Source organism: Linepithema humile, chromosome 1, assembly GCF_040581485.1.
Source record: "Linepithema humile isolate Giens D197 chromosome 1, Lhum_UNIL_v1.0, whole genome shotgun sequence".
Taxonomy (NCBI): Eukaryota; Metazoa; Arthropoda; class Insecta; order Hymenoptera; family Formicidae; genus Linepithema; species Linepithema humile.
Genome location: NC_090128.1, coordinates 37,138,637 through 37,152,664, shown reverse-complemented (window position 1 = coordinate 37,152,664; position 14,028 = coordinate 37,138,637). Strand labels below are relative to the sequence as shown.

The 14,028-nt window shown below is 28.7% G+C and overlaps 1 pseudogene; it reads left to right on the top strand.

Annotated features, from left to right (window-relative positions):
- Positions 1–7,408: 7,408 nt before the first annotated feature.
- Positions 7,409–13,471, top strand: LOC136996986 (fatty acyl-CoA reductase wat-like; annotated as a pseudogene).
- Positions 13,472–14,028: the final 557 nt, after the last annotated feature.

Below are 14,028 nucleotides of genomic sequence, written 5' to 3'. Positions count from 1 at the left end.
TGTGAATAAGGCTGCGTTCGTTATGTTCACTTACGCGCTGAAAGCATCAGTCTGTCTTTCTTGTTCATTATGCGTCGAAGAAAGATAGAATGATGCTTTCAGCATGTAAGCGAGCATAACGAACACAGTCTAAAACTAAGGGTTGGTTTATAATAAAGCCGTAAGCTGTAAGCCGTAAGAAATTGACCAATCACAGATAAATTATGGAAGAATAATCGACTGTGATTAGTCAATGGTGTCAAATGATGATGCACCGTAATGTGATGAAATATTTTATTTGAGAGCAAGTAAAAATATTCAAAGTATATATTAAAACATGATTGATATCTCTGTTTGTGACGTGTGGTGTGATCTGTAAATAATGAGTGTAATTGTGTATTTAATCATGTCATAGGACTATAATAATTAATGAAAGCTAATTAAAACTTTGAGTGAAGTAATAAAACACTATATTATTGCGATTAAAATTACTGTGCCATGCAATACATAACAGTGCTGCAAATAAAATACATTAGTGCTACAAGATTCTGATTTTGATTTTAAGGTTATCTGCTTACTGTTTTTATAAATATTTAACAAGACATACATGCATGTTGTGTAGTATTAATAATAATTCACATGTGGAATTGTCACTGCTGCCAAGAAGCTATTAGAAGAGAATCCATTTTCAAAACACAAGATTCTTTCCAGAGAGAATTTATTATTATTAATTTCTTCGCTACTAGAATTCTGTGTAATGTTGTGGAAATATCAACATCTATTTATTCATCAAGATAAATTCTAATTGGACATTTGCTGTTACGTGTTGTGCCATATTAGTGAACAATAACAGAAAATATAATTGTGAATTTAGCTGTATAACAATACTTCTCAATAATTAGTTTCTTTCATATTCTTTTAAATTTGAATGGAGCATTAGAATTCTGTATTGTGTGATAAATGACACATTACGATATTTATGCAATATATAACAGTGCATATAATCTCTCTATATAATTTGTCAGCGTATATACATATATGTCTTATTAAATATTATTAAAAATAGTAAACAAATAACCTTAAAATTATAAAAATCTTATGCCACAAATGAATTTCATTCATGCATTGCACTGTTATATATTACATAAATACCGTAATAACTATCATTTATCACAACAATATAGAATTCTAATGCTCTACTTAAATTCAAAACATTATAAAAGAAACTAATTAGTTATTGTGATATTGTTACACAGCTAAGTTCACAATTATATTTTCTGTTCACTGATTTTTATTGTTATTTTTATTTTTATTGTTCACTGATATGGCACAACACGTAACAGCAAATGTCCAACTATAGAATTTAACTTGATGAATAAATAGATATTGATATTTCCACAACATTATACAGAATTCTAGTAGCAAGGAAATTAATAATAATAAACTCTCGCTGGAAAGAATCTCGTGCTTTGAAAATGGATTCTCTTCTAACAGCTTCTTTGACAGCAGTGACAATTCAATATGTAGAATATTACACATCGCACACATATACATATATGTTTAAAATATTAATAGAAACAGTAAGCTGTTCATTTTATTGTGTTAATATTAATTATAAAAATCCGTTTATGTTAATTATAAAAATCAGAATCTTAGCATAAATGTATTTTATTTGCAACACTTATTTATTACATGAACACAGTAATATCTTTTAATTGCAAAAGTGTAGTGTTGTGTGTATTACTTTACTTAACACTTGAAGTAAGAAGCTTTAATTAATTATTGTAGTCCTATGAGAGACATGATTATATACACAGTTACACTCACTATTCACACCACATCAAAAACAGAAATATCAATCATGTTTTAATATGTACTTTAAATACTTTTACTTGCTCCCAAATAACATAACATATTTTATCACATTACAGTGCATCCACATTGCCTTACAATGAGTCTTATTCACATGTACTTACTTAAGTCCGTTTATTTTTGCAAGGCATGCTATTTTATTGTTATATCTTTCTTTCTCTTTCTAGAAGTTCGCTTTTTTTTAAATTTTGATAGAGAATATTAAATTTTTAAATATGTTATATTATTCGTGTTAAATAAATTATTTTTGATAAATAAAGTCAGTTATATATAACATAGTTAGCACAATAGAAGAGGGAGCTAAATAATACCGAGAGAGATAGAATATAATATTGCTGATTTTGTCTCACACACTTTTACTTAAATAAAAGAAATAGAAGTTACACTGCAATTATTTTATTGCATACATCGAAGCATATCACTTTCTGACATATGCATTATAAAATTTTTTATAGTATGGAACATCAGTAAATTTGTATAAACAATTAACTATAGATTGCTATTTCTGCGAGTATAAAATTACAATATTACATTGTTTGGTTTAATACGGCGATTTGACCATATTATGTGAAAGGATATATATTATTTATGTATATAAATTTCTGTATATACAGGGTGGGCCATTTTAATCCATCCACGCAAATAACTCCGAAGGTATAGGTGATAGCGAAAAATAACTCGTACAAAAATTGTAGGGTTCAAAGGGAGCCAACCGTTGATAACCTTGAACTTGACCTCGAAGTCGATTTTCAAAGTTATTTTAAGATTAACAAGTGTTTTTTAAATAGAAACCCCTATTTTTGATTCCAAAATCTAATAGCTGGTGTCAAGAGCTTTTCAAAACACTATAATGAAGTTATTTTTCATTAAGTACTTTTCGAGTTATGAGGCTTGTAAATTACAGTATTTTGACATAAAATACAAAATATCTTGTAAAACATTCAATTTTTGGGAATCTTACCTTAATACTTTTATGCATAAAATAATGAGACGAATCAATTGGTATAAAGAAAACACATAGTTGCTTTCAAGAAAAAGTATGCAGTTGCATGTTGCAAATTACATATTTTTTCTTGAAAGCAACTATGTGTTTTCTTTATACCAATTGATTCGTCTCATTATTTTATGCATAAAAGTATTAAGGTAAAATTCCCAAAAATTGAATGTTTTACAAGATATTTTGTATTTTATGTCAAAATACTGTAATTTACAAGCCTCATAACTCGAAAAGTACTTAATGAAAAATAACTTCATTATAGTGTTTTGAAAAGCTCTTGACACCAGCTATTAGATTTTGGAATCAAAAATAGGGGTTTCCATTTAAAAAACACTTGTTAATCTTAAAATGACTTTGAAAATCGACTTCGAGGTCAAGTTCAAGGTCATCAACGGTTGGCTCCCTTTGAACCCTACAACTTTTGTACGAGTTATTTTTCGCTATCACCTATACCTTCGGAGTTATTTGCGTGGATGGATTAAAATGGCCCACCCTGTATAGATTTTTTATATTAATTTTTGCACAAGCATTTTTTTTTATGTTCTCTAATTAATTCTTATAATAAGTATTGCATAATTGATGGAATATTCGCATTTAAATTTTTTATCAAAAAATGTGTTTTAATTGTTTCATTTAATACACAAATAAGCACATTTAATTATTTCATATAATATGATAGGGTCGCCAAACTAATCAAACAATATATCATTGTACATAATTTTGGACTGTCGTCGAAATAGCCAATCCATAGTTAATTGCTTATACATTAACTTTCTGACGTATACATTGCAAAAATTTTTGTGATGTATACGTCGGGAAGTCAATGTACTCTAATGTATACAATAATATAGCGTATTTGTCACTGTCGTCAAAATAGCCAATTGACATATATATATATATATATATATATATATATATATATATATATATATATATATAACGTTTTATATTTCGTCATGTATAATTATACATATTTTTACACAATTATGTAAAATATTGTATAACTCTATTAAATGCTACATGATTATATATGAGAAATTTTTTACCGGGTATATATACACATACACATACATTTCACTTTCACTTGCGTTTTTTTTTATTATTTAATATCACTTGCGTTATTTATTATTATTAACACGCGTTATTTATTAATCACTTGCGTTATTTATTATAATATAGATATCAGCTGGTAGTATACATATATACACATACACATTTCACTTTCACTTGCGTTTTTTTTTATTATTTAATATCACTTGCGTTATTTATTATTATTAACACTTGCGTTATTTATTAATTCATTAAAATATTAAAATATAGAATCGTTGATTCTATAATACATGTGATTAAAATAATACTTTTTATGACATATGACATAATATATGTTCATCATCGCTATACCAGCGCACCTACCGTCTAAAATTTCAATCAAGCGACATTTTGAAGCGACATTTTGAGGCGACATTTCAGGCGATCATGATTTTTACGACATTTTTTTAACTTTAGCAATTAATATCTCATAATATACAGCACGTACGGCAAAAACAAGCATACTTTAATAATATAAATCGCATACGCGCTATCGATTGAGATTATTTTGAAATCGATCGGCCCAACCGTTATTGAGATCCGATAATCTCGGCTCGTCTCAACTTTCGGTCTCGCGTAAAGATACACGGTCGGTCTCGCGTCATGTCGCGCGCGTCATATGCGCTGCGCGTAAACTTGGCGCGAGACACTACCGTGTCTCTTGATATATGTATACACATGACAAAATTATTATTATATATTGCTCCTTTAAAAAAAACCAACAAATTAATATACATATTTAAATTAATATATTTTTTAGAATTTTATATGATATAATAAATTATATATATATATAATTATATTATTATTTCTTATTAATAATTATTGTAATAATTATTATATTATTTCAAAAGATAATAATTGTTAAATGTTGTTTCTACGTTATAGCAACATTTAATAATCAATATAGAAAACTCAACATAGATTCAATGTTGAAAAAACCTTTACACTTCAACATTCAACATTGCAACGTCTCAGCAACGTTATTTCAACTTTCTGTGCTGTATGGGTAACATTTAATATATTATTAATTTATTTATATGTTTCAATTTTACACATTAACGTGAAAAATCACATTATAAATGCATAATATCTTTTGTAAATAGCAAGATACATTGAGAAGTAAAGGAAAGAATTGATTGAAAATAAAAGAAACATGTTTTTACTTAAAAAATATTTATGACTATCTTATTTAACACAAAAGTAATCTAGACAAAGCATACCAATGTAATTATACATCGGATAGTTTAGTATTTTAATTTTATTTTAACCATTTTAATATAGTGGTCTTCCGCACCATCCAAGAGGTGGATCTTCGCCAGAAACCTTATTGTACCACTTTTCATTTTTCTTTATACATTACATTTATGTAGATATGGTGTCGTTTGCAGACAAGATACTTATCATACACTTGTCGGTCATAAATGTGGTGTCATTTGCAGACAAAATACTTGTTACATGCCTGTCGTTTATAAGTGTGGTGTCCTTTGTGGACATATTAATGAAATTTTATTTATCTTAATTAAAAATGATAAGGGTCAACAAATAATAAAATTATAAAAAGAAAGGAGCAATAGGAATCAAAACGCTAGATTTTAGTGCGAACGAACTTGTATTGAGTTATAATAACATCAGTATAAACAGACATTTCATAGCCTGTCATCAGGCTATTCTTAGTGTGGAATAAATAAAATACATATGAAAACGCACGCTGATTTACATTAAGATCTGAGTTAAAACAAATATAATTTAGACGCAAGATTTGTTGTAAAATTAATAAAAAAAATTAGTTTTAACATTGATATAATCAATGTTAGCTCGTCGGTTTTACAAATAAAAGCTCGTCGGTTTTACAAATAAAAGATAGAAAAAAAAATTAAAAATTGAAAATTTGTCAAAAATTTTATAAAAAAAGTTAATTAAAATAAAATAAAATAATAAACTTAATTAAAATCATTCAATATTCGAGATCAACAAGTTAAAGAAAAGTTAGTCAATAAAAAAATAATAAAATAAATTAAAATAAAATTTACAAAATTTATGTTAAGATAAATAATAGTTTTTTATTATTGTATGACCTCTTCCCCGACTGCCTCTTCTGTTCCTCCGGCCACCTCTGTTGTTTTGGCCTCCTCTTCTTCTTGTTATTCCAGAAGAACCTGGTCTAACATGATTGTAAAGAATGCGATTCGACAAGAACCTAACTCGGCGTTATATTGGGGGCTTAATCGAATTAGTCTATAAGAGTAAAAAATCCTAAATTCATCGTAGACGTTCTGTTTCTACTAAATTAATTGAAAATATTCTGCGTGGAGTGTCGTCAAATTGCTTAGAAGAAACAGATATTTGCGCGCAAATATAAACTCTCCTCTCTCTCTCTCTCTCTCTGTTATCTAATATCTATCACAATTACTATCTAGTCGTAAAAAAGACGTCAAGTACACATAGCAAACATTTTATTTAAAAGAAGTTTTTGCTTCTCTAATTATACTACATGAAACGAGAAATCAAGCTATTTACATGAACAGAGTTATTACTATACTAATTATAGAATTAATTATGCGAGATGAATATGTAAACAAATGACAAGCATCATACATACATGATATCTGGTAATAATTACGACAATGCTCGTAAGCTGGTTGACAAGAGTAAACCGAACAGAAAAGTTATTTACGCATTAGATACTTATCGCATTAGATATTCGATATAACCATCTCGCTTTTACACGGAGAAAATTTTATTTTAATTTGTAATACAATTTTAAATTACATTTTACTATTTTTGTGTTATCGGTGGACCATCATGGGCTTTATAGAATAAATTATAATACAATAAAATTTGAAACTGACACTTAACTACCTAACATGTTTTATAATTTGCCAATAGTAAAAATTCGGGTAAATATGCATTTTAGGTTACACCTCACCGATTTTGTTGCCCTTTTGATATGTTGTAGCGAGGGAGAGGGGGTATTCTGAGTAGGTAATTCCCTGCAAAAAATAAATGGGAAACGGCTTTGGTTTAGGAGATATAACAAATTGAAGTTTCACAAATTTAATACTCTACTTTAGGTGGTATAAGCTGATATTACGAACAGTGAAAATTGTGTATGTCGTACTAATCTGTTGAAAAATGTAAACAAAGTTACATGATCATAGATATTATGTCAACAGTCCGCTACTTATTTCTCGCAGTTCGTTAACAGCGTTCAACATGCGACTGCACGAATGAAATATTTATGGAATACGTGTGGGCGTAACCTCCATTCATCTTGGTAATTTTGTCGATAAATTGGAACTATTGGTTAAAGTTAATCGACAATGGAAAAATAGTGGCCCTTAGACATCTCTGCTTTGGTAGAAAAACAACTAAAGTGAGACATTTTATTTAGTCAGAGAGACATGTTTTTTAGGCATTTTTTTGTCTTGCCGAAAAAATGATTAAAAAGATGACCAAAAAGGTACCAATAAGATAGCACATGTTTGTTTCACATATGTGTCCTAAACGTATCTAGTGGTTTCATATACGTTTAGGAAACATGTATGAAACGAACATGTGCCTGCAATGTCTTTCCGTCAACTAAAATTAATTATGATTTTTTGTGTAATTAGAAAGACATTCTTTAGACATTTTTTAATCTTGCCAAAAAGATGACTTAAAAAAGACATCTTTTCGTCATTGTTTAGTTTTATGCGTTGCATGCGTTATTTTTAGTCAATACTGTCACGCTCGAATCACTTTGTGTATTATATACTTTATGTATAATTTTTATAGTTTTTGTATTATTAAAAAAAAATAACATTTGGAATATATTATGTATGATAATTCAAAGATGTATTATAAAAAAGTCGATAAATATGGATACGTAAATTACGATACATAATGGAGGCCGTCGCGTAACACATTGCAAATTGAATATAAAGCGAATCGATTGAATAACGAAGCTCATTTGTTAAGGTGGAAGCTTGTTAGCCGCTTATAGAAGGAGAAGTGATAATAAAAGTGTTCATATAAAGTGCACATCGAATCGACGACCACGAAATGGCTGTTATTGAATCGGAATGCAAATCGAAATCACGCATGGAACTCTCGCTGATGGAATCCTCATCGAAAGAGGATTTGTCGGCGGTCAATGAAAAACTATCGCTGATTCAGAAGTTCTATCATGGCCAAAGCATCTTTATCACCGGCAGTACCGGTTTTCTAGGCAAGCTGTTAATCGAGAAACTTCTCAGACTGTGTTTTGGATTGGGAACTATTTACTTACTAGTGCGTCCAAAGAAGGACAAAAATGTACAACAACGAATAGAAGAAATTTTTGATAATGTGGTGAGTTTTTAATCTTTTGAGTGCAGAGTGCTCTAGAACTATACAAGAAAAATTTGGCGATTAATAACAAATTTATGGAATTCAATTATTTTATAATTTCAAGTTCAATCAAATTGTGTTGTGTCACTAAATAAAAAATTAAATTAATATGCTGTAAAATTTGCAAAGAAATTACGTAATCAAATTGTACTTTGTTCAATATTTTATGATCTAAGTTATTTCTGTAGATGCTGCCATTATCATTAGCGAGCGACTCGCTCGATTGATAAACAGAAAAAAATGTAAATAATTGCTACTCAGTGACCACACCTTGCTAATTAGTCTTCAAGTTCATTTTTTTATTGTTGCGTCATTAATTTGTATTCTAAGAGCTCGGGGTTTCTTTTAAATCAAACGTAGAAAAATTCAATTAAAAAAACTCATGTAAAGCTAATCTAGTAACTGTTAGATAACCATAAAAATTTCTTACCGTCCTTCGATAGTTTCATATTTATATATTTTTTGGAATTGTTTAAGAACTTATATAAATGTCATGTCTGATGGTTTTATCACTTAAAGGGACCACTCACTTACAGTTTTTGAAGAGGCAGACCGGAACTGCAGAGCAAAACTTCTACCATTTGTTAAAGAAAAAGATTAAAGTCGAAGATTTATTATAAATGATAAAAGTTATCGACTTTTATTAATCTTTTATAATAAATTTCTTTTAATTCAGTTAATTATGGATTTACCATTATTCACTTTATGCAGCTATTTGAAAAACTGAAAGACGAGCAGCCGAATTTCCGAGATCAAGTAATCGCTATAACGGGCGATTGTAACCACCCAAATCTCGGAATATCTTTGGAAGATCGGGCTACTCTCATTCGAGAAGTTTCGATTGTCTTTCATATCGCGGCAACAGTAAAATTTAATGAGAAATTGAAATTAGCCGTAACAATTAATGTCGGTGGTACGAAAGACGTTCTAAATCTTTGCAAGGAAATCCCAAATTTAAAGGTATTTAAATATATTTAAGAAACAAAAAACGATAAGAATTACCTAAGAAGCATCTTACAATTATTTCATGATTTGTTATTTATTTATTTATTTATTATTATATTATTTATTATTTACGATTTACTATTTATTTATTATTTATTCAATCGAATGACTTTTCTCGGAAATTTAAAAGTTAAAATTTTATAGTAAAACAACGCAACTGATATTTTACTTGTTTAATTTCTTCAGTCATTTGTGTATGTATCAACCGCGTTTGCAAACTGTCCACAAAACGTGATAGAAGAAAAATTTTACGACGCACCAATGGATTACGACAAACTACTCGCTTTGATGGAATGCACGGATGATAAATTGGCCGATATAACACCGCAGTACGTGAATTTTTCTTTGTTTAAATTGTCGAAAAAAAAAGCGAAAAGAAAAACTTATTTTTTATCTTTTATAGATTATTAGGAAAATGGCCAAATACCTATACTTTTACAAAAGCGATGGCGGAGGATGTAATTAGGAAGCAGGCTGGTGATTTGCCAATCGGCATTTTTCGTCCTTCCATTAGTTAGCATAAGTTTAACATTTTTATTATAACATAAGTTAAAGTTAATAATAATTTTTTTTTAAAGTGTCAGCAAATAGGATACACAGTTTTAAAAATATTGAATTATTATTTGAATAAAAATAATTAATTACGTTATTAATAATAAATGATTGTAAATATAGTAATTATCATCACGAAATAGTAATTAATTATAATAATAATACGTATAGAGATTTGATAAATCTCAAGTTGAAAATTATGGATTATTATCTTGTTACTTTTAGTAATTTCAACGTATCGAGAACCTATACGAGGTTGGATCAACAATTTATACGGTCCAACAGGAATTACTGTTGGTGTTAGTATTGGATTGCTGCGATCGATTTATTGCGATGGTTTATTAGCCACAAATGTGGTACCTGCTGATTTAGTAATCAATGCTCTTATCGCGAGCGCATGGGATACAGCTAATATAAGGTACATTTATCATCATCATTGTCTTTTTCGATCGATGTAATTGAATATTATCAAATATAAATTAATCTTAATGCTTGAAAATGCAACTCAGCATTCGACATTTGACATTCCGACAGAAGTATCATTAGACATATGATTTTAATATTCAAGTCTTCATATACATGATTAGAAAGCAGGCTGGTAATTTGCCAATCGTATTTTTCGTCTTACCATTAATTAGCAAAAATTCATCATTTTATTATAACATAAGCTAAAATTAATAAAAATTTTTTAAAAAAGTGTCAGTAAATACGATACACAGTTTAAAAAATATTGATTATTATATGGTAAAATTATTATTATATGATAAAAATAGCGTATCTTCGTATACAAATTAATTTTGAGAGTGTTGAAAAACGGTTTTTTTGAGAGATTATATTTGTATGATATATTTTTGCGTTTCTATTTGTATTTATCTATTCTAATGTATAACTAACGACAATTAATTCAGTTTAAAAATGTTACGACAGTTGTAAACATGGTGATATCATCTCGTTACGTCATTGTTTCAGATTAAAGAACAATTTACTTAGTGACATTCCGATTTATAATTACGTGGCTAAGGACAACCCAATAATCTATAATGATATGAAAAAATTCTTGGAAGAGGGGATTAACGAATTTCTGACAAAGCAATGTGGTATTGCAGCTTCAGATACACGAAGTACAGACTTATTTATCTTTTTTTCATATATTTCGGCCACTTATTCCCAGCTATGCTGGTCGACATCGTGAATTTTTGTCGGAGAAAGGAACTGAGGTAATAATCAAATCAAAGACTTAACATAAAAAAATCTATAGGATTTTTGCTTATGCAATATTTCCTCTAAGCAATTTTTTATTAACAACAGTTGCATATATGTTTTACACTATAAGAGAACATAAATTCCATTAATGCTAATATTTATAGCAAGTGAAATAAAATGAGTGTTTTTTATACATTAGAATTTGTTTAAATTTTTAAAATCAATCAACAATATTGAATCATTTAGAATAATTTTGAGCAATTTAGAATAATTACATGGAAAAGTAAATTATTTTTAGCTTATGTATTAATAATTGTTTATTTAACATTTCTTTATCATGGATTGTTTATTAAAGACTGCTTAAGCTTTACAAAAGGATACACACATCCATAGATGTGTTGAAATATTTCTCCACAAAAGAATGGATATTTACTAATGATCGAGTACGCGAGATGATTGCAAAGTTCACGTCCAATGATCGTAAAAACTTTGATTGCGATATAAAGAATATCAATTGGAAAGTTTACTTCAAGATGTATATACGAGGATTGAGAGTGCATCTCATTAAGGATCCCCTGGGTACTCTGCCGCAAGCACGCGTTAAATGGCAAAGGTATGACATTTTCAAAATTTTTCAAAAAATTATGCAAAAGTTTTTCTTTACTCATATACTCGATAATAAACTAAAAAATAATCGTTTAATTTTTATTTGCTTTTATGAAAATTTATATACATTTATTTCCGAATCCCAATTATGACAAAAATTCGTTCCATAAAAATATTGCAAAATTTTTTGTGTTCAATTTGAACAGAATTTAAGTCATATTTTTGAAACTTTATTTTACATTTCTGCGTTCTTCATAAATATAATATTAAATTTAGTACTATATGCTTAATTTTTTATTATCCAATTAAAAAAATATATATCTAAACTTGTTGATTATTCATGTTACAGATTGTATTGGTGCCATCAAGCGTTAAAACTCGTGTTAACTTTGATCGGCATGACGTTCTGCTTGTTAATCATATCTATGGTCTTTAAATGTTTCAACGAAAACAAATGACGCAGGGACGGTGCAAGTAGTAGATAAGATCTTAAATCCAAGATATGCGTTTTGAAAATGTGGGAATAAACAGTAGAAATTAATATTTTATTTTTAAGAAAAAAAGCACGACTACATTCTCTCGCAGAGAATTGAATTGAAAATAATCGTCATAATTATATGTTGCGACGACTTTTCCGTCGGACAGAAGTTACCCGCCGGTAAGCGTGTCAAACCTCGTTGCTCTATTTAATTGAGTTATTAATTACTGCAATACTTATAGTTGGGCGCCGGGCGCGGATTAACGCGCCGCACAAACGAATACGTTAGAGTTCATATTTTTATTAATGAGCAACGGCGATAAGCGCGACTAGCCCGCTTTACAAATGGCAGAGGGGCGAGGTTCTTTAGAGATGCTAAATACCGATTTGGAGAAAGGAGTCTAAAATAGATGGTTATCAAGAACACATTAATTGATAACAAATAACATTTAATTCTAGTAATTAGATCAAGTGAGATTGACGCCGGGTGATAGACGTCTTAACCATCCCGCGAAGGGGAGATATCACCCGAGTCGAAATTTTTAGCCTAGATTAAAGCTACAAGTTTTGTCGAATTTGGAGAACCAATGTAAGCTTTAATTCATATATATAGATATAACATTACATTGGCTATTGCCCTCCTTTGATACTAAAAATTGTTACTTATTGCCGTTTTTTCCATGTGGAAGCTCAAAAGAGTATCTACTGAGAACCTCTAAAAAGGCTTCAGGTTCTATAAATATGTATTCCTAGAAAATAAATATTCAAAATTACTTAATAATCTATTATCTCATATACTCTACTTGCATTTAATGTATCTTGATTTCAATAAACAATATATTAATTATTATAATTTGCTTAACTGTAAATAGGCTACTATAAGCAAATATTATATAAATAATATTCACTTATCTCTTACATATCTATCTGCAGTTAAGTAAATTACATAATTAATGTATTGCGCTTATTGAAATTAAGATATGTATTAAATATAAATAAAGTAAATGTGGTAATAGAATATTAAATAATTTTGAATTATAGGTCAGATATGTAATAAAATATTAAATAAAATTTTGAATTTTAATTGTTTTTTGTTTATTGGAATAAATTTTTAGTTATTTATAATACTAAATATAATACTGAGTTGCACTTAATTTTTAAAAATATTTTTTACTATTTATTTGTTATTATTTATTTTATATTATAACCAGGGTCGGACTGGAACACCAGGGCCCATCGAGAAAATTTGTAAAAAGGGCCCCCACTCTAAAGCGCCGCGGCAAAAAATTTTTTTAGTTCAAGGTCAAACGTGTTTTAATGAAATTTGGAGATATTTTGTCCTTTAATTTGTTTGTTGTTGTTTTTATTGTAAATTTTTTTGTATTATAGTAAAGGTAGCATACGTAAAATAAATAACTATGTATAGTGCATGTATTTTATTTAATAATAAAATAATATTTCTTTGGCTTTTAGTAAATATTCTTTTATAAATTGTCAGTTGCCATAACCTTTCAGACGAATTATAAAAAAAAATGAAAGGAGAACACGAAAGACAGTGACGCACTACAGATAGTTGACTAACGCTAACTCGTGCTCAGCGCTATCTTGGTTAGAGAAGAAAAGCACGTCGTTATTCAACTGTCGCAATCTGATAATTTAGAATTTAGATTATTAATTTCTTGCATAAAAAATTTAAAAAAAAAATTTGGATTTGGGGGCCACTGGGGTCCTCAAAAACATAGGGCCCCCCGAGAAATTTCTCGGTATCTCTCCTGTCCAGTCCGCCTCTGATTATAACATTTATTATATTAATCTGATATAATAGAAATTGAACTCAATTATAGATTGAATATTAATATTTTTATTGCTAGAAATT